Genomic DNA, 21,028 nt, shown 5'->3' with positions numbered 1-21,028 from the left:
AACTCCGTTAGAGACGTAAATTCGACGAATTTTCGCCCATAGGGCTTTGTCAAGTCAATACATTTACACTTTATTTTGAAGCAGATCAAAATAGAAGATGAGTCGTCACTGGTAGCGCGTCCATAACAAAATGCGCACAAACACAAATAGCGCACAAGGGCGCACATACACAAATAGTGCACAAAGCAGGACGTCACAAAGAAAACTAGGAAGGTAATAAGGAAAATACAAGAAGCGTACAAAATAGGACGTCACAAAGAACAAAGAGAAAACACGTCACAAAGCAAGGAGGTAGAAAATTGTAGATGAGAGAGAGAGAGAGAGAGAGAGGGAGAAGGAAACGAAGATAAAAAAGAGAGATTATTCCCTAACGGGGAATGAACGAAAAGAAACATTCAGTCCATTGGGTTGAAGGCAGCCGAGGCGATGGATTAGTTGTTCTTCTCGTAGTTTGCGAACTTCGTCTGTGCCACCATAACAGGTCGTCATTACACCGATCTTCAGGTGATTAATGGTGTGCCCTGGCAGGTTGAAGTGCTTGGCCACTGGAAGTCCCGGTGTATTGAGCCTTATAATTGATCGGAGGTGTTCGGTTGCGCGATCTGCTAGTCTCCTTTTCGTCTCACCTATGTAGATCTTGTGGCAGGCTGTACAAGTGATCGCGTAAATCACATTCTCAACGGTACAGGTGAACCGATCGCGAACAACCCAGGTGTATTTAGGACCTTTGATAATATTATGTGCTGCTCTATCCACATGGCTACATGTGTTGCACCTTCTCCTTCCACGGGGTTGGGTACCGCATCCCAAATCTGCTTCAGACTGTGCCTGGACCTTCAAACCCGTGTGGATCAACAGATCCCGCAGACTCCGGTCCTTCTTGTATGCTACGAGAGGAGGCTCTTTGAAGATTTCCTTGGTGGATGCATCTTCTTGTAAGATATGTGTGTTGTCCATAATGGTAGAAACGAGCTTTTGCGTTGATGGGTGAAGCAGCGGTTTGGGGCCTTGGAAACTCCTTATAATTGCCTCCTCGATGAAGCCTACGAAAAGGCAGGCGTACGAAGGGCCCATTTTAGTTCCCATGGCAACTCCCTTCTTCTGATGGTAGAAATTTCCATTGAACTGGAAGGTGGAAAGTCCAAGCACTAGCTCCGCAAGTCGCAGGATGGTGGTGTCATCTGGCCGGTCAGGAGACGGGAACTTCTGCAAGAAATGCTTTATTGCCCGTAGGAGGTGGGCCCCAAACCGCTGCTTCTAAAGAGGTACATTGACGACTACGTCGGAGTTGCATCCTGCTCCCTCGAACAACTGAATGAGCTGATCAACCACTTCAACAACTTCCATGACTCACTGAAATTCACACATGAAATTTCCGCGGACTCGATCGCATTCCTGGACATTGAACTCAGCCTAGAAGGAGATCGGATAAAGACAAGCGTACAATACAAGCCTACTGAAGCGCATTGCTATCTGAACTACTCATCATCTCACCCACCCAGCTGTAAACGCTCAATACCGTTCTCCCAACTCACTAGACTCCGCCGTCTCTGCAGTGATGATGAAGACTTCCAACAGAAATCGCATGAAATGGCCGGTTTCTTTGAACGGTGTGGCTACCCTAAATAGGTTGTCAAGAAGGCGACAAGAAAAGTTTCTAGGTTGAGCCGGCAAGAAGCCCTGGAGCCGAGGAGACAACACAACAGCGACAGAGTACCACTAGTGTTGACATATCACCCATCAACGCAAAAGCTCGTTTCTACCATTATGGACAACACACATATCTTACAAGAAGATGCATCCACCAAGGAAATCTTCAAAGAGCCTCCTCTCGTAGCATACAAGAAGGACCGAAGTCTGCGGGATCTGTTGGTCCACACGGGTTTGAAGGTCCAGGCACAGTCTGAAGCAGATTTGGGATGCGGTACCCAACCCTGTGGAAGGAGAAGTTGCAACACATATGTAGCCATGTGGATAGAGCAGCACACATCAAAGGTCCTAAATACACCTGGGTTGTTCGCGATCGGTTCACCTGTACAGTTGAGAATGTGATCTACGCGATCACTTGTACAGTCTGCCACAAGATCTACATAGGTAAGACGAAACGGAGACTAGCAGATCGCGCAACCGAACACCTCCGATCAGTAAGGCTCAATACACCGGGACTTCCAGTGGCCAAGCACTTCAACCTGCCCGGGCACACCATTAATCACCTGGGGTGGTATTCTGAGGTCGTAATTAAGTCTGTAATTAACTTCGTGATTAAGTCGTGAAGTTAATAGGCCCTTAATCATGGGCAAAATCGGTATTCTGAGGACGTAATTAAGGTATGATTAAGTCCCCTGTAATTATCTTAGGTCCCTCCCATCTAATTGTTATTCCATCCAATCAGACGCGTTGTTAGAAGCCAAAATGATGACTATACGCGCAAATATGCCCTCAATGCGCGCTCCTCCACGCCCCCTGTAGTTACAACCCAAGAGCTCCGTGCGCACACTCCGGGCGAAAATTCGTCGAATTTACGTCTCTAACGGAGTTTATATTGACCTACTGTTGTGAATCTATTAGTATATATATATATGTCGAAACATGCTCTTTTTCCTGCAAGTTAGATTGTTTATACTAGATATTAATAATTCTGATCGAACACAGATGTAAAATCCAAATTTGAAAAAACTTCAGTAAAAGTGTCAGATGGTAATTACAATGGTAATTCAACTGAAATCAAACAAATGAATCAGGTACAGGGAGGAAACCATGTGAGATGACTCATCACATTACGCGGATGAATCTTGATAATGTCATCTTGTGAACTGTCTCTTTTCAATGCACCTACCTACCCGTGACTCAATAAAAACAAGGAAGTTTGGTTGCCATCTGATGGCGAAGTAGGATTGAAACCAGCGTCGACTTAAAGGGTATACAGACAAGTATCTCTGTAAAGCTTTAAATAACCGTTTTTCCATTTCTCATCTTCTCACAGTGACTCTTGTGAATAGAAGAATATTCAGAAGACCGCGAATGTTGACTTTCATTTTCTGCTGACAACTTCTAACAACTAATATGTTATCATTCTGGATATTCATTTTTCTTTATACCAAGAGAATAAAACCGAATACAGTGATTTTTTCTCTTGATTTTTTTTTTTTTTGCTGAACATTTGCTGCTTTGCTTATTATGTCTCTTGAATTCACCGATTTTTATATGACATGGTTGTTGTTGTTGTTGTTGTTGTTTTTAATGCGTTGAATCATGGCATGATTTGCTCACGGGTCTATCAAATTCTTTTTACATGTATTTTCATTCAGCAGGATTCTCACGTTATCAAGGAATCTCATCAAAATGATTGACTACCGAGCGTTGGTTCAGGTCGGGATTCTTCTCATAAATATTCATCATGGTGGTAAGGAACACGGCAGTTTCAGACTGCTAACTATTCTACATTACTACATCATTATAATCTTCCGTAGATTGGAAGAATCATTATAGACATAACGTAAGAAATAGTCATGCCATGAATGTGATAAGTGGGAAACTGTGAAGATAAGGGAAAATCGTTGGCTTTGTTGGTTGTGATATAAGCTTTTTTTAATATCAATCTCAGAATCTTAGACGGTACATAGATAACTATTGATACTCCCTTGTCCTTCTCAATTGCTCAATTATTCTAGCCATTTCCTACTTCCTCAGTTGTTGTGTGTAATGTATAGGAAACGAGACAATGGTTCATGTATTAGATTTACGTCTATAATTATTTATTCATGTTTCGGCATCAACCTCCCTATTTTCTGGTATTGTTCTTTCAGCTGCCATGACGATGAACCTCAAGGTAGCCTCTCCTCTCCGGGCTGGCCGTGAAGTCACGGCAGTGTGCTCCGGAAATGACGTCTACGGCTCGGCTATTCTAAGCTGGTATTTGAATGGCGTCCAAATCACAGACGGCTTCACCACTACCAGCGAAGTCAGCCGAACCGGTAGTACTGTGAGTAGGCTGACCGCAAAAAATAGTAACATAAAATTGAAATATAGAATAGCCAATGAATAGTATGCCGTGAAGGTATATGACTATATAAAAACTATAAAGTACCTTAAAGACAGGCCGAAGTGTGCACAAAATGGAAATCACTTAAGTAGAAAGGCACAAAATTTCTGCCCTATGGCTGTAAGGGTTATAATTGGTAATCTTGTACATGGTGCAAACGTATAGTTTCGAGGTCCAAAAAGATCTCTGCACAGGCGAAAGTAAGCAGATAGGCAAGAAATAACATGATGTACTTATTGAGGAGCATATATTTGTATGTGCAATCTCCTTAGAAGACAACAGAGTTTTGATTGGTTGAAATATGTTTGGTGACAAAGATATTTACCACATGGAAGACGCAAAGGCAAGAGCAAAGGACTTTCGAAACGGATGTGAACTTTTGCCGACTGTGATGTAAATCGCGAAGAGTAGCCTTTTAACACTAGTTAAAGTAAGCATTTTCTAAAGCTACAAACAAGCCACCGTGTTTGATTCCTTATCAATTTTACCCCAGCTGAAATAACTTCTACAGAAGTGTAGTTTTGTGTTAATGACTCACTTTTTATATCCAGGGGCAGAAAGTGCTGTAAGACGAATGCACTGAATGACGTAACGTCTACTCTACGTGTGTGAGTAGAAGGTCCGCACTCGAGTTACTTCCTAGATATTAGAGAGTGTTCAGTATGTAGATGCTGAGAAATGATACGGAACGTAAGGATGACAACAGCCTTTGGTGGACACAGAAAATATTATTCAGATGATCGTCATCTTAAAATCATCTAAGAAGGTGTATTTTCTTCCCTTTCAACCAATAGGATGTATTTTTAATTTGATCCGATTTATCACGTTAATCTCGTAAGTTTTGCTAAAGGGGTAGAGGAATGCTGAAAATCGTGATCACTGGTTCGAACAAAAGCATGAAGACATGGTTTCTGACAACTGACTGATTTTACCAGGAGGTGTTGAATCATAGTCAGACGGAAATGATAAAGAGAGTATATGACTGCTGTTCTGATGTTTATGCCTTAGGTCATTTTCTCACATTCCTGTTATTTCAATAAAGTATTGAGGAAGATTTCGTCCCAGCCTTTGTTTTCACCCACTGATATATATCGTCAATGTATATGATGAAGCATGACACATAAAGGACAGTGACGGGTAAAGCAACTCTGGCGGATAGCGGCAGACCAAGTCAAGGAGTACAGTGGACACATTATTATAACTGCGGTGATACTTGCGGGAGTGCATGTTCCGGATTCGCTGGTGAGTACATGAAGCTTTTGAAAATGTTCGAATATACACAGACAAAGATACACACAAGAGCGCGCGCGCACACACACACACACAATGAAGACAAGTGTTGTAGAGTTAAAGAAGACACCAATGTGTGTGCGTCGACACACAATCATACATTCATCTGACAATGTCTGAATTTTAACCCAAACCGTTGAATGTTCGTGGATCTATTTCCTAATTACTAGTACTGTCTAGTACTCGTTTTGTTCTTCCACGACATTGTGAAATTGTAACGAAGGTAGCAATATTTCCATAAAGAAAATATCATCATTATAAAACGATTCAACGTGGAAAGTGCAAATGAAGAAAGGCAGTCGGCATGTTGGTAGTTCTCTTTGGTTGGGTCGCTGGTGGCAAGTGACGTTTCCTCCTGTTTTGTTTTGCTGTGCCTTGTTCAGGAAAACACTTTTGCCCGCTAACAGAGGCCAAAATCCTCTGTTTTCATCAATGGTAGGGCCTGAAGTCCTTGTCTTTTCTCGAACCAGGCCTACCCACAATGTAATAGCAAAGTAAATTAAAGTAAATTAAATTCTATCATCATTTCGGACGACGCTGTCAAATATAATGGGTGTACAGAAAACAATATTTGTTCAAAATACTTTCACTTGATACACAACCCTTCTGCAAAATGTATAATGTATTGACGTCTAAGTATCCAAAAAACTTGTCAATGTTACTTTACACGTGTATGATATGATCTGATAACAGCGGCCCTATGTATGAATATGCTCATATTCAAGAAACATGAAAATGATTAGCAAACCTTGTCCTGCTAAATGAATTTGTGTGGGGAGGGGTGTTTGTGTGTTTGAGGAGTTTTGTTTGGTTTTGAGTGTTGTGTGCATTTGTAGTATATTACGAATGTGGTGTTATTACAGTGAGACTGACTGGCGGCTCGAGCGAAAGGGAGGGGCGAGTTGAGATATCGTGCAACGGACAGTGGGGCACGGTGTGTGACGATGGCTGGGATATCAACGACGCGCACGCCGTTTGCAGAGAGCTTGGCTACTCATCCGCCTCAGACCATTTTGGTAACGCCCACTTTGGGCAGGGATCTGGACCTATCTGGCTTGACGAGGTTGCCTGTGCAGGAACTGAAAACTCTCTGATTGATTGCCCTCATCTGCCATGGGGATGTGAAAACTGCCGTCATGGTGAAGACGCCGGAGTGAGGTGTGAAGGAGACCGTAAGTTTGCACTATTACTATTTCATGACTGCATGCATAGCGAGGTAGAATGACTCACATCTGAATTTTAAATGATAATGACCTTTTTAAATCATCATTTTGGTAACCGCGATAGTGTCTGATTTATTACAATCAATTATTTATCCAAAAAAAAATGAAATTCTCTCAAAGAAAGCCAAAAAAAAAAAATCGAAAAGACAAGCCTATTTCAAACTATCGCAAATTAAGAAATGATTTCTTATATTCAAATTGAACTAGATTTTTGATTTGAACGGTGACACGAAGAGTTTTATTGATCTTAAACAATAACAAATACAACAAAAACAATCAAAGAGTAACATTCTGAAAACTACATGTCGTTGCAAGTAAAAAAAAAAAGGAAATACACTGAAGAGGATATGCGAGACCCAATAGCATGTTTCTCAAAATTAATTCTATGACTCGTTAAAGATTTTGTTCAAAATCTGTATGCTTTGATTAATATTCGTTGCTCAAACTTTCTGATACGTATCATACAAGATTATCTATAAACGTAATCAAAACTCCTTTCTTTTTTTTTTGGATTTTATGTTTTCTGCTGTTTCTCATGTAAAGGAAGCGATAATGCTGTTGCTACATATGCAAACGCGTCTCTCAGCTCTGGTCTCGCCTACGCTTTCAATTATTACACATATTACAACGTTCGTAGCGAGCTGACCTTGACTCTAACTGCAGCTGACAATGGGGGCGTCCTTCAGTGTCATCTCATCGGCAGCGAAAGGTCCCGAAACTTGCAAGTGCAGCGTAAGTACATGTGTATACACTTTTGTTGAGTACCTACTCCAGTAGGACCTGCGTGCGAGTCATAATGACGTCATGATTTTCTATGTCCATTATGTTCACCACCCTCTCCACTTCGTGAATTTAATGAGAGCAAGCGCTCAGTGAAGCTGGTTGGTAGGCATAATGAGTACGTCATACGATGTGATGACGTCATGATCACATAAGATTCCTCAGGTTATATAACTTGATCCGGAATATCTACGATAACAAGGCATACAGAAGCAAAAATCCACATTCTTCTGTAAGTGGAAAGAAAACACTTTGATGTAAAAATTAACTTCTTGCCATTGCAGAAGGTCTAGCAAGACACTATGAAAATCAGACTTGTTCGTCAGCTTTATCGATTCTGGAATCCATTTTCACTCCCACGATAAGCACTTTTTACAAAGCTGAAAATCATCTACGCTGGTGCTTTCCGAGGCATAGAAGTTGAAACTCAAAACATTAGTTACATTCACAGTGTATGTTAATATAGGTTTTTCTCTGCTAATTGTGTAAGATACTCATCCACTTACGTTTCATATGCATTCAACATGGTATGTTTGAAGGGATGCACGTCACCAGACCGACAGTTTCGTGTCACACAGCCCACGAGTATGACAGCCCACCAGTCATACAGCCACCGAGTTCGACAATAAGCAAACAAGGCCCACGAGACCAATACATTAAGCTCCGTGTTCTATCTATCGAACTCGTGGGTTGTTTTTACCTACTGTCGAACTCGTGGTCTGTCTGACTCGTGGACTGCATGAGTCATGAACCTTTAATGTCGAACTCGTTAGCTGTATGACTCGTGGATGTCGGTCTTGTAGGGTGATCCCGCTTGAAGCAGTGGGGTGACCTGATCAAACGATTACATGGTTAGTGCTTTCAAATTTGTTTTTAGACACCAAAACGCATGGGCATGAATCTTAAAAACAATATGCAATGCCATTGAATTAAGTGCAATGTGCAGAGCACTTTTAATTTCGTTTTAAGCCTTGTATCTAATTTCGTAATGCATATTACATTAGCAGAGTGATTTTGTCAATTTAATCATAGAATGCGACTTTTGCTTGACATCTTTAACTTTTGATATTTCAATTCCTCGTCATCGTGATGATTTTTTTTCTTAATCTGAAGAAATTTCTGTTGCCTATTAAACGTTCGTCACGTGACAGACGCTCCAGCAGACGATATCATTGGGATCAAGATCGCTGACAACGAGGACGGACAAGAAACAGATGGCCTTAAAATCACGTGCCTCGTCAACCCACGTGATCAGCCATTTCCATCAATGGGAAAATACGAGATTGCAATTGATGACGTCATCAAGTCTTCTTCAGGCTCCCCGTCCGTGACCCTTGAGTCCATTCCGAGTGAATGCGTTGAAATCTCCTGCACCGGTATCAACGACATCGGTAGGACGATCACTACAGAGAACTACTGTCCAAGAAGCGATGGTAAGACGTTAATTTGTGAAGTTTATCCCTTTATAATGTCCATGGGACTTTGAAGAACGTGTGCAACGCTTTGGGCTTTTCTCTGTCAATTATTATTCTTAAAGCACATATTATGACGGTGCTTTAACCCTTTATTAAAGGGTTAAAGCTTTCCGTGCTGATGGATACCAACTGACATGTGATTACTATTACAAGAAACATTCAGTTTCACTTCAAATTATTGTTTAATGAATTTATGAAAAAAAAATATTTGCAACGTACAAACTCATTTGTCAAGCTTTATCCGTCTACATATAGAGCTTTTATATCTGAACTTATATAAATTGTAGTATTTTCAATTCTTACGAGTATGGCCAATATAACATGTATGACTACTTTTTTACGAATTTCCTATATGACCTTATTATCAAAGGGAATATCACTGATATTACAGGTTTTACTCTTTTAACGAGAAAAGCTCTCATGATGAGCCTCACCCTAATATCTAATGTCAGCACGTCTTAATTCGCTCATCAACCTGTCAATCTCAGGAGGAGACAGCGGCCACCCTCCAGCAGCTGACATTTTGTCCATCGAAACTCTGGACTTCCAAACCAAAGATCGCCTGATGAATCTGCTAATACTGTGCCGAGCAAACCTGACCGACCAGCCTTATCCGTACCTCTATTCTTACACGATTGGAGTTGATGGGACCGTCCTGTCTACAACTAGCTGGGCTTCGGCCGTCCACAGGCCACGACCAAACAGGTGTGTCAACGTCACGTGTTCAGCGACTAACGGCGTTGGGATCACCTCTGCGTGGGCAACACACTGTCCAAAAGGTAATCCTTGAGAAACTTATTAGATCCTTCTAAGTCCCTTTCTTCATTTTTTTCTTAATAACATTATTCTATATCCGTAAGAAAGGGCGTCTCTCTTCAGTAAAGGATATGAGAGCACAGACGATAAAAATTAACCTGTAGAATATCATGTTCTAGATGTGCTCTGTTCCTGCGAGATTTCTTATTGGCAATAGCGTAATAATGATGGAATGCAGTACAATCCCGTTATAACGACGTCCTCGGGACCAGCGGTTTTCTGTCGTTATATTGTAAATTCGTTATAATCGAACAAATACAGGAGTATGACGAAAACACGCGAGCCCTCCGTGTATTGTACGTTGTTTGGTGGATACGCATCATACTTTGAAAAGCAATGTTAAATGCCATGTTATCTCTTTGATTTCGATCAATAATGTTCCCTTTAAGAGAGAGCATAAAGTTGTATGTATTTTCATGCTTATGTTATGAACCATATATGAAAAGTGGAGATTTATGGGATTTGGTTACAGTGATTCCAAAGGTTAGTTATTCCGAGGGCTCCTCATTTCGAAGGCTCATTATTCCGAAGGTTCACTATCGTCAAGATTCATTATCCCGAAGTCTCGTTAATCCAGCAATGAAAGGCGGCTGATTATTCCGGAGGTTCGTTTATCTTACGATAAAAAATGGTTCGTTATTCCGAATGTTCATTAATCTGAATGCGATATAAGTGTTGTCATTCCGAAGGCATGCTAGTATACTCACCTTTTTTGTTCACTTTCGGATTAACGAACCTTATTTCCTTCTCCGATTAGCGAACAGTACTAATAACGAAGGTTCCTATATAATTTTTGGATTAACAAACCTTCGTAAGTAACTATTCTTATTTCATTTTTTGATCAGCAAAACTTAGAAATAACAAACTTCCGCTATAACGCCGCACGGTTTGTAATAACGAATTCTATTTCATTGTCGCATTTACGGTCATTTAGGTGTACGGAATTCGTGAACCTTAGGAATAACGAACCTTATTTCATTTCGGATTAAAATGTCATAACGCAGGTTCTCCTCGGTAACAGAGTGTGAAATCGGGAGCGAACGAAGAGAGTGATTTCTACTTAAGAACACTGAAATGTGAAGCGTTTGTTCATGCAAATACGATGTGTAATTTCGTAAGCGATCTGCATTTCGTTTTAATGAGACGCATTTCTTTTGACTTTCTTTGTCAATGGAGCTTGAAAACGACTTTGTTATGACGAAAATTTCGTTATTACTGTATCCGTTATAAGCGAATAATTTTGCACCATATACTTTAATGATGATAATTTTTGGACCTGAATTCTTACTTTGTTGTAACAAAATTTCGTTATAACCGTGTTCGTTGTAATGGGAGTGCACTGTCCCATTTAAGTAGACCGCTGACAACACAGTGGGCTTTTCACGATTAAATCAGAGCAGATTTTTCTTTTCTGAATAATTATATTTTTGCATTCGAAGTCAATGCCCTGTTGCGTTATTTTACAAGATATCACTATTGTTGTTATCATCAGTCTTTATCATTATCACACCACTGTTGTTACAGTTATACATTTCTGTGTTTTTATGTTAAAGTTACTATTGTTATATTAATTAAGATACCAATAGAATTATGTAATTATTCCAACGAGCCTTGGTTTCACTGGAGAAAAACTTCTTCCTTCACATCAGTGTTTTTCAATATTAATGTTTGTATCAAAGGCATAATTTACCATTTGCAGATGAAACAAAACCCGGCATTAGTGCTTTAGAATAGTTCTAAAATGTGAGTTAGGGATAGAAACAGCCACTGTCAAAATTTGAATCTCTATAATCGATGTTGAGTGTTGTTAAATACACAAACGTGAACAATAGTTATAATAAACATGTTTCCAGACTAAACCGTCTGCAGTTACGGTTTATTGAGAAATACACTGATATCGTCTTATATTTAAGCTTTATTGCGATAATTTTGCAAGGTAGGATATTTTTAATACTACAGACCTACACATACGCATCAAATGTGATATCTTTTTTAATATCACTGCTCCCAAAGGTAAACAGGACCTTTGATTTATTCAAGATTAAGTCTTGACAAAGTCTTGCCTTTCCCCTGTCATGTTTTAATGTGTACTTCCATGTTGTTTTTTGTATCTTTTTGTTGTCGTCAGACCCACCTGCGCATAACATCATCTCTATCAAGTTCGCGGAAGACGAGGATGACTGGAGGACAAATCTTAATATCTCGTGTCACGTAGATCCGAGCGATCAACCGTTTCCACCGATCAGTGTGTTTGAAATCGCTGCTGATGGAGACATTCTATCAAGATCCAGCACGTCTTCAACGATGATGGAAGATCGCCCAAACAGATGTATCGCTATATCGTGTACCGGTATAAATCGATACGGAAAGACTGTTTCGACGGAGAATTACTGCCCGGAAAGAGCAGGTAAATATCTTGTGCGTAGAGGAAGAAGGACTTAAAAAATGGAATTAATTTCTATGCAATTAATATCGGCCATATGTGTTCTGCCAATTCCTCATTCCAAATACATGCATCTCTATTAACATTTTTTTTCCTGTAATCAAGATTACATCAAGCACCCTCAGCTCTAAATTCTGATGTTAATTTCAAGTCCTCCCCCAAAAATTAGATGATAATAATCAACTTCTATTGTACTCCGCTTTAGAAGATTTTTATGCCATTAGTTGAAAGAAATCGAATCGTTGAAATGAATTTACCAGAAGTTCTTATTTCATTTCATTTCATTTATTTCATGTCCGACGAAAGTATACAATATATCGCATATAAACAAAGTAAAGTACAATGTGACACTAAAAGTACAATGTGTTATTATCTCTAATCCAGCAGCAAAATACGTGAAATGGTGGATGAACGCTTCGTTGTTTCGTCAATGAACCCACAAATGCATGGTCAATGCCCTTGTCACATCAATTCTGGGCAGTCTTCCCATTGCCCATCAAGACAAGCAGGTCTCAAAGCTTCAAATAATTCCAGATGCCGCTGCCCGCCTTGTTACTCGATCTATAGGAAACGTGAACACATAACCCCATTCCTCAATATCGCATTCAGTTTTTCGATGATGCTCATGATGGCAGAGAATGCAAATTATCTGGAAATATAAGAAATAATTAAACAAAGGTAAATGTAGTGATTTCATGTTTGTTTGTTTTTTAGGGCAAGCGCCCCCAGCGAGTAACATTCTCTCCATCGAGACCCAGGAGATCACTGGAGAAGGCGGTCAGGTCATTCTCGTCATAACGTGTCACGTTAGTCTTGATGACCAGCCGTTCCCACACCTTCACACATACACCATCGAAGTCGATAACGCAACGCTCTCCACGTCTAGTTGCGCCTCAGCTCTCTTCAGACCACGCCCACACGACGGATGCATCAATGTCACGTGCTCGGGGACGAACGGGATTGGTTGGACTTTCTCAAGTCTCGAGCATTGTCCGACTTTCGGCTCGGAGAAAGGTATGTATCTATACTTTGTATAGCGATTTTCCTCCTTCTTCCGACCTTATTTGAGGAAGCGTAAACATTTCGATGAAATTTGAAGTTGCTTGTGCTCAGAAGGGAATTTTGTACTTGGCATGTGATGCCTTTTACCGCACCATCATGTTTTAAAAAAGAGGAAAAACTTTGTGTTTTGTTGACAAAATGTGCAATGTGAAATACTGTTTAGCATGAATGATACCTTCGTCGCTGCTTGCTACATGGAGCTATTATTGCCACTTTATTTCTAATCATATTCAAATTTGAACTTAAACACTCCTAAATGACCAGGCAAACATAATCTTTAACAGCTGCCGACTTGACGTACGTTTCATCACGCTTATCACATTGAATACGTTTATACATATATAGTACTTGAAATAGCAATACATGAACATTGGAAAAGTTAATGATAAAATGTATATGGCATCATAGTGTGGTCGGTGGTTGTTTAAACCTTCGATGTGTGTTTTTTTTTTGTTAAACTGTACTCTGTCTTAAAAGAAATGTAGTCTTTTTTTTTCTTTTTTTCACAGGTCCAATTGCTGGTCTCCGTCGAAGAGTTCTTCAGCAGCCATCGACCACGTACGCCCTGCTCGTAGTCGTGTTACTCATATCGACGATGACCTGTGCGACTGTGGTGATGAATAAGAGAAAAGTACCATCTTCTGAAGGGGTATAGTCTTCTCGATCTTTTTCTCCCTACTTCCTGTTTAAGTTTTTTTCTGATCCAACCTTTTCTTTCATTCCTTTTACTTTTTATCCTGTCTGTTACTTCCCTTTCAAATGCAACGAATTTACTCATTTGTACATTTTTTTGTCTTCGTATTCTTCTCCTCCTTCCCTTCTTCTCCTTCTTCTATCTATTCTTATTCGTCGTTGACATCCTCGTCTCTTTCTGCCCCTTCGGTTCTTTGCCAATCATCTTTGTTCAGATGTCCTTTAATGCTGATCATTAGTTACATTGACATAATTGAAAAGCAGAGCTAACGAAGGATGTATATATATGTATATATATATTTTTTTTTTTTTGGGGGGGGGTTTAAAAGCTTTATTTGATCAACTAGCTAGAGGGGTATTAATTGAAATAGATGAGTCTTTATGTAAACGATTCGTACTATGGAAACAACAATACCAAGTGGCCCCGTGAGTGCTAAACAAAGATTCCTCATAAAGCTAGCTTGGAAGAAATGGACACTCTATATATATCATTTAGATTTTTTTTTTACAATTTTGTATACTTTGAATGGTTTGCTGATGAAGTTATGAATACAAGCATACTTTAAAACCTTGAACTTCTTGAAGATATTACCTGTATGTCTATACATGATAACTTTTATATCTATTATGATTGTGTTAAACTATTGTACTAATATTCAAATAATTTCTCTTCTGTCTTTTTGATCGTACAGATGGAGCAAAAAACAGAAATCATCGCTTAATATTCAGAGATGTGTCATTTCGGCCAACAAAGACAACCATCTGACTGACGAATGTGATAGTAGGCCTACAGTATTGGAGTACATAGGACATAGATGTTTCATTTCATTCATCTAGGACCACGGATATTAAAATGTTAGAAAGACGGGAAAATGTAGCCATAATGTATATAGTAGAACTTATGCAGGGAATGATATTGACTGTGGACGTAAGTTATTAGTTTGTGTCTTAAAATCATAACGTTGTATTTCTTTTATACAAAAGTGATCTGTTATTCATATAAATATAGCAACTTTTTTATTAGTCGGGAAGCTTGGCACATCACACAAAGAGGAATGCACATCAAAGTGTGCACTTTTAAGGCAGATAAAGTTGGCAAGATGGCGAAAATGAAAACCAAATGATTTCTATTGAAACTTCATATATGTAAATACGTAATAATGCTAAATGCAGCTCCATGCTGAATGCATGTGGGCATGTGGACTGATATACGTAATAACCACTCATAACAACAGGTGTTTTTATGAGTAAGGGAATAGGAATAGGACCGTAAGTCATTGCTGAAGGAAGAGACGTTCAGTCATTGATTTATAAGGAAATTACGTGAAATTAACCTTCTCAAGTGTGATTTACAGGTTTAGAAAGGATTTCCTTTTTTTTTGCCTGTATCTTTAACTAGTTTATCAGAGCATTGGATCAAAGCACACCCCGTTTAGGCGTGAGTGGTTTTTGTTTAATGGAAATCGAGTGTAATTGAAATTGAAATGAAAGAAGTTACTGTATTATGATTTTAATCTCGTTCCGATAGGATTATTCTATTGTCATAGTAAAACGAAATCATGCAGTAAAGACTTCTTTTGGAGATTGACAATTGCGTATATCACCACTTTTCTAATTTCATGTCTGAATGATTGATAGTATGTTTGATTTGAGTCCCATTTTTCTATTTCCGTGAACCGTTAAATGTGTACATTGTATGTCATGTGCGAAAGGATGTACGTATGACTGTATGTATGTAAGTTCTGAGTGTAGTGTACGCAAGATGTAAGACTATTCGTGTATGTACATGAGTCATGATTCAATGTGCGTACTCAACAGAGACTCCAACCCAAAGCACCTTCTGATCTGGAGATTCTCCCGTCTGAAACCCCTAGCAAACGGGAGACTCCAACTTGATGTGTGTGAAGCGCGAAGTTCCTAGGGTTCTACATGCTCTCTTGTGCTATCTAAGGCTTATTTTTTCAACACACGATAGGAATAAGTAAGAAATCCTTTCCAATGGGAGACAAAGAGCCAGGGCGGGAGAAGTTAAATCTCAAACGGGAGAACGGGAGATTTTGCAAAAATGGGTTTTCGGCGGGAGATCTCCCGTCGAAAACGGGAGAGTTGGAGTCTCAGTAACCATGGTAACTCTAAATGCATTTGTGCGTACATTCATTAATATGAGTGTGGAAGTTGAATAGAAAGAATACACACATTCACTCACGTACTTATGTACAAGACATATACACAAACGCATTTTAGAAATTCATACACATTATTCTAACCCGTTAAAGACAAGTCCCTAGTATATACTCGGGTAGGTGTCTGTGGGAATCGTGTGTTATAGTAAAATCAGCTTGTCCTCAATATTCGTAGGTAAATACACGTAGATCTTCTCCCACTGAGTTGTGTAGTGTTTACAAATAACTGACCAATCCAGTTTCAGTTTTATTTCATTTCCAAACAATAGACTGGATACATATGCTAACGAAGAGTATTCAGATTTCTCTGCCAAGGTCGCTTATACTTTTCTTTTGAAAGTTCCTTTCATTTCAAAATGAAAAACCTCTCACATTCTATAAACAGCATTAAGGTATCAATTTCTTGTTTCTCTGTCTTCATGTAGAGCCTACGTATATGCGTTAATTCTTATTCTAAATCCCTGCAAAATTGAATCTACCAAAATATAGTTGTCATATTTCATCACAGAAAAGAAAAACTTTCTTGACTTTTATCTAATTTGGATCAAATTTTCACTGTCGTGCTCAAAAATTATTAGGTCCTAGTTTTCTGAGCGGAGTTTGAGCAGAAAGACCTGCCATGCAAGTATGACCGACATATACAGCATCATTATCATCATCAAAAAACAAAACAAAACAAAACAAAACAACACAAAACAAACAAATTTCTTTTTTCTCTCTCTGACCATGCTGACATTAAAAATGTGTACCATGTAAAAGGCAGTTAAATCAGCTGTTTTCAACGAACAGGCACCTAAATTCAATGGGAAGAAATTCGTCTTATTGTCTTGAGAATCTGATTCAATTTCACATATTTCATCTTTAGGTGTCAAAAGGAGTTTTATATTTATCTCAAACTCTAGCATTAATATCACAGAACTGTCTTCAAGTTAGGAAACAAGGACGAACATTTTGTTTAATCAAAATTTTAACATACACTCTTATTCACAGCTTTTCCCATATTTCACAACAACAACACAATACAATTCAAAACGTGGAAACCAATTACAAAATTAGATGACACGATGTACAATGTACACTGTATGTGCAGGTAAATAACACAAAATTGTGTATACATATATATATAATTTTATTTTTTGTTATGCATATAGATATACAGTGCACTCCCGTTACAACGAAGACGGTTATGACGAAATTTCGTAATAACGAAGTAAATCTTCTGGGGTGGTATTCTGAGGTCGTAATTAAGTCTGTAATTAACTTCGTGATTAAGTCGTGAAGTTAATAGGCCCTTAATCATGGGCAAAATCGGTATTCTGAGGACGTAATTAAGGTATGATTAAGTCCCCTGTAATTATCTTAGGTCCCTCCCATCTAATTGTTATTCCATCCAATCAGACGCGTTGTTAGAAGCCAAAATGATGATTACACGCGCAAATATGCCCTCAATGCGCGCTCCTCCACACCCCCTGTAATTACAACCCAAGAGCTCCGTGCGCACACTCCGGTATTTGATTACAACCCCTCACCTACGCACGCGAAGATCTCAACCTCTTTGCTCACATAAAATGACAAAATTCCTCGAAGATCGGCTATATTTCTTTTTTTCTCTGAATTCTACGGATACCACGATAACAACATTCAACCGCTCCTCGGTTACCGAAGACGGTAAGCATCGTTGTGGCAGAGAAAACACGATGTATTGCGTGATATCGGAGTAGTTAATGACACTCTTTGGTATCATTAAGTTTTCCATTAACTTTCATACTTAATTACACCCTCAGAATACCGATTCGTAATTAACTCTGTGATTAAGTCCTCTCAGAGGTGCACGCGCATTGATACGCGCAAACGCGTAGGTCCTTCCCGCCAAAACGCTTGTTGCTATAGTAGTTAATTTACCCCCTACTTAATCATGCTCTCAGAATACCAATTCGGTAATTAAGTGCTAATCAGACACTTAATAAGCTCTCAGAATACGGCCCCTGGTCGCAAAATTATCACCATTAAAGTCTATGGTACAAAATTCGCTTATAACGAACACGGTTATAGCGAAATTTCCTTTATAACGAAGTCTTTTCCGAGCGCCACAGACAAAGAAAAACAAAAGAAATGTGCTCCGTTATAACGAAAGCGAATTGCTTTCGAAAATACGTAGCGGAACAAGCATTTATAGCGTCTCTGCATGGGTGAACGCTTCACACCACTGTGTGTTCGCTCCTTGTGCCACACACAGTTTTTGAGGGGAACTTGCGTTTATTATTGTAATACAGTTATCCCATCACATTTCACATAGCTTTGCAGTGTATGATGAGTATTCAGCAAACACAATATACGTGGTTTCTTGTTTTCGTTATATATTGTATTTGTTCGGTTATAACGAAATTTCGTTATAACGAAAGAAACCTGCCGGTCCCGAGCATTTCGTTATAACGGGAGTGCACTGTACATACATACAAACATGCGTGTATATATGAGATGGTAATACTATGACTGACAGTAACGTTTAAAACATACATTTAGTGAATATACGTACATTCATCGTGTGTCCGCTATGTACCAAGTATCATGAATTGTTAATAGAGGAAGTACAGTGAGAATATTTTGGCTATGGACTTGTAGGATGGCATACGTCAACAGAAACCGGTAATTTGCCAGGCAGTGAAAACAAGAACAGACTTTACATCGATAGAGTTGACGTTGAATATCTAATAACAAGTGTAGCTTTACGCTAATGCTACACAAACCAGTAACGGTGGGCGCTGCCTTGTTCCCCATCTTTAATCATAAATCGTCTATTCTCACAATTAAGACATTTCAACACCAAAATGTTTAAATTCCTGTGAAATGACTCACTGAACCCTTGCAGTTTTTGCTTTAGCACTCTTTCTCAATCTATTTTCTTTGCCATATTATTTTGCTGAATCAAAATGCTGTTTCTAATAGAAAGTTTATTTCTGTCCTCGCGGAACAAGCATAGGCCTATATAACTTCCATATTATAGAAGTTCACTTGTTAAGATCATTATTTTCTGAATAATAAAATAATTAGATAAAACTAATTGAACTTTCCTATTTCAAAGCTCTAATCTTCATTGTTGTTTTTAATTTTGATTTTATTCATTATGTTTTAAATCCCTAAATATCATAAGCACTGAAGACCTCTAAGTGACTTTCATGAGAACTGTGGCCCGTTGCATAAAACTTACCATTGAATTTCAACGGTAACTACCGTCAAAATTAGGCGTCACAGCCAATCAGCATCAAGGATTATAAAATTTACCGCTAATTTGAAGACTTGCCGCTAGAAAGGAGCGGTAAGTCCAGCGGTAAGGGTTTTATGCAACAGGGCCCTGTTTTGTCGACCAATGACAGAAAATAATTATGTTACACTCAGGAATTATAGCACAATGATTACATTACCATTGCAAAATTACTTGAAACTACCATGCCTGTGATGCTCTCGGAACTAGGAGTAATGAAGTAATAGCAGAATGCAGAATGCAAATTGGATTTTTAATGTAGGCTTTATCAATAAGGAGTAATGTGATGAAAGGGATTGCAAAGAGATGTTTATATACAATGTATGTCCCCTCAAAAATTACAACGGGGCCCTACGCAATAATATCTTTAACGATATTGCATCAATTTAAATACAAATTCAGGGTATGAAACTATAACTCATTGCCCACATCTTACAGAAAACCCCATTCGATTTGCTTCAGTGGTCAAAGAGAAATGAGGAATTTTGTAGAGGATGTCGGGAATCTCTTTTGTCCAAGTTCTGTCTATTGTTCACACACAAAATCATCGAAGTGCTAAACTTGGAAGAATCAGACTCATCATGCTCATGACATGCTTTACTATAATCCCCATTTCTCTGTGACCGCTTCACCAAATCGAATGGGAATTTCTGCAAAATAGAGCTACGATGTTATATTTTAAGACCCTGAAGTAGCATTAATCATATTGGATGTTATCAATGCGAAAATCTGATTGTAATTTTACAAATTTTTTAAAGAATTACAATCAAATTTTCGAATTGATAACATCCAAAATGATCGACCTGTCTAAGTGCTATTTCGGGGCCTTAAAATATAACATCTTAGCTCTATTTTGCAGAAAACCTAATTCAATTTGGTTAAGCGGTCACAGAGAAATGTAGATTGTTGCAAAGTATGTCATGAGTCTAATTTTTCCAATTTTAGTAATTCAATGATCTAGTGCGTAAATAATAGACAGAACAGAACAGACAGAAGAGATTCCCGACATCCTCTACAAAATTCCTCATTTCTCTTTGACCACTGAAGCAAATCGAATGCGGTTTTCTGCAAGATGTGGGCAATGAGTTATAGTTTCATACCCTGAATTTGTATTTAGATTGATTCACTATTTTTAAAGATATCATTGCGGGGGGTCCCGTTGTAATTTTTTGGGGGACATACTGTATAATGTATGTATATGTATATATATATATATATATATATATATTTGTCGAAAATTGATTTTTTTCCCCTGCAAGATAGATTGTTTATACTTGATGTCAATAATTATGATTGAACACAGATGTGAAATCCAAATTTGAAAAGTTTCAGTAAAATTGTAAGATGGTAGTTCAAGTGAAGTAAAACAAAGGAATAAAGTACGGGGGGGGGAGACCATGTGAGACAAGCGATAGACGAGATGACTCGTCACATTTCGCGGAGGTATCTTGATAATGTCATCATGTGAATTGTCCCTTTCAATGCACCTACCCACCCATGACTCAACAAAAACAAGGAAGTTTGGTTGCCCGCTGATGCCGAACTAGGATTGAAACCAGCGTCGACCTAAACGGTGCAGACAACTATCTTTGTAAAGCTTTAGCGTATTTTCCACTTCTCATCTTCTCACAGTGATACTTGTGAGTAGAAGCATACTGAAGACCGTGAATGCTGACATTTTCTTCAAAACACTAATGTTTGTTATTCTAGATACCACTTCTTCTTTACCACGACAGGAAAGCCGAAATGAATGATATTT

This window comes from Diadema antillarum, unplaced genomic scaffold (genome assembly GCF_040938485.1).
Source record: "Diadema antillarum isolate AM-2024a unplaced genomic scaffold, OU_Dant_1.0 scf00000065, whole genome shotgun sequence".
NCBI lineage: Eukaryota > Metazoa > Echinodermata > Echinoidea > Diadematoida > Diadematidae > Diadema > Diadema antillarum.
Note: the sequence above shows the minus strand (reverse complement) of the source record.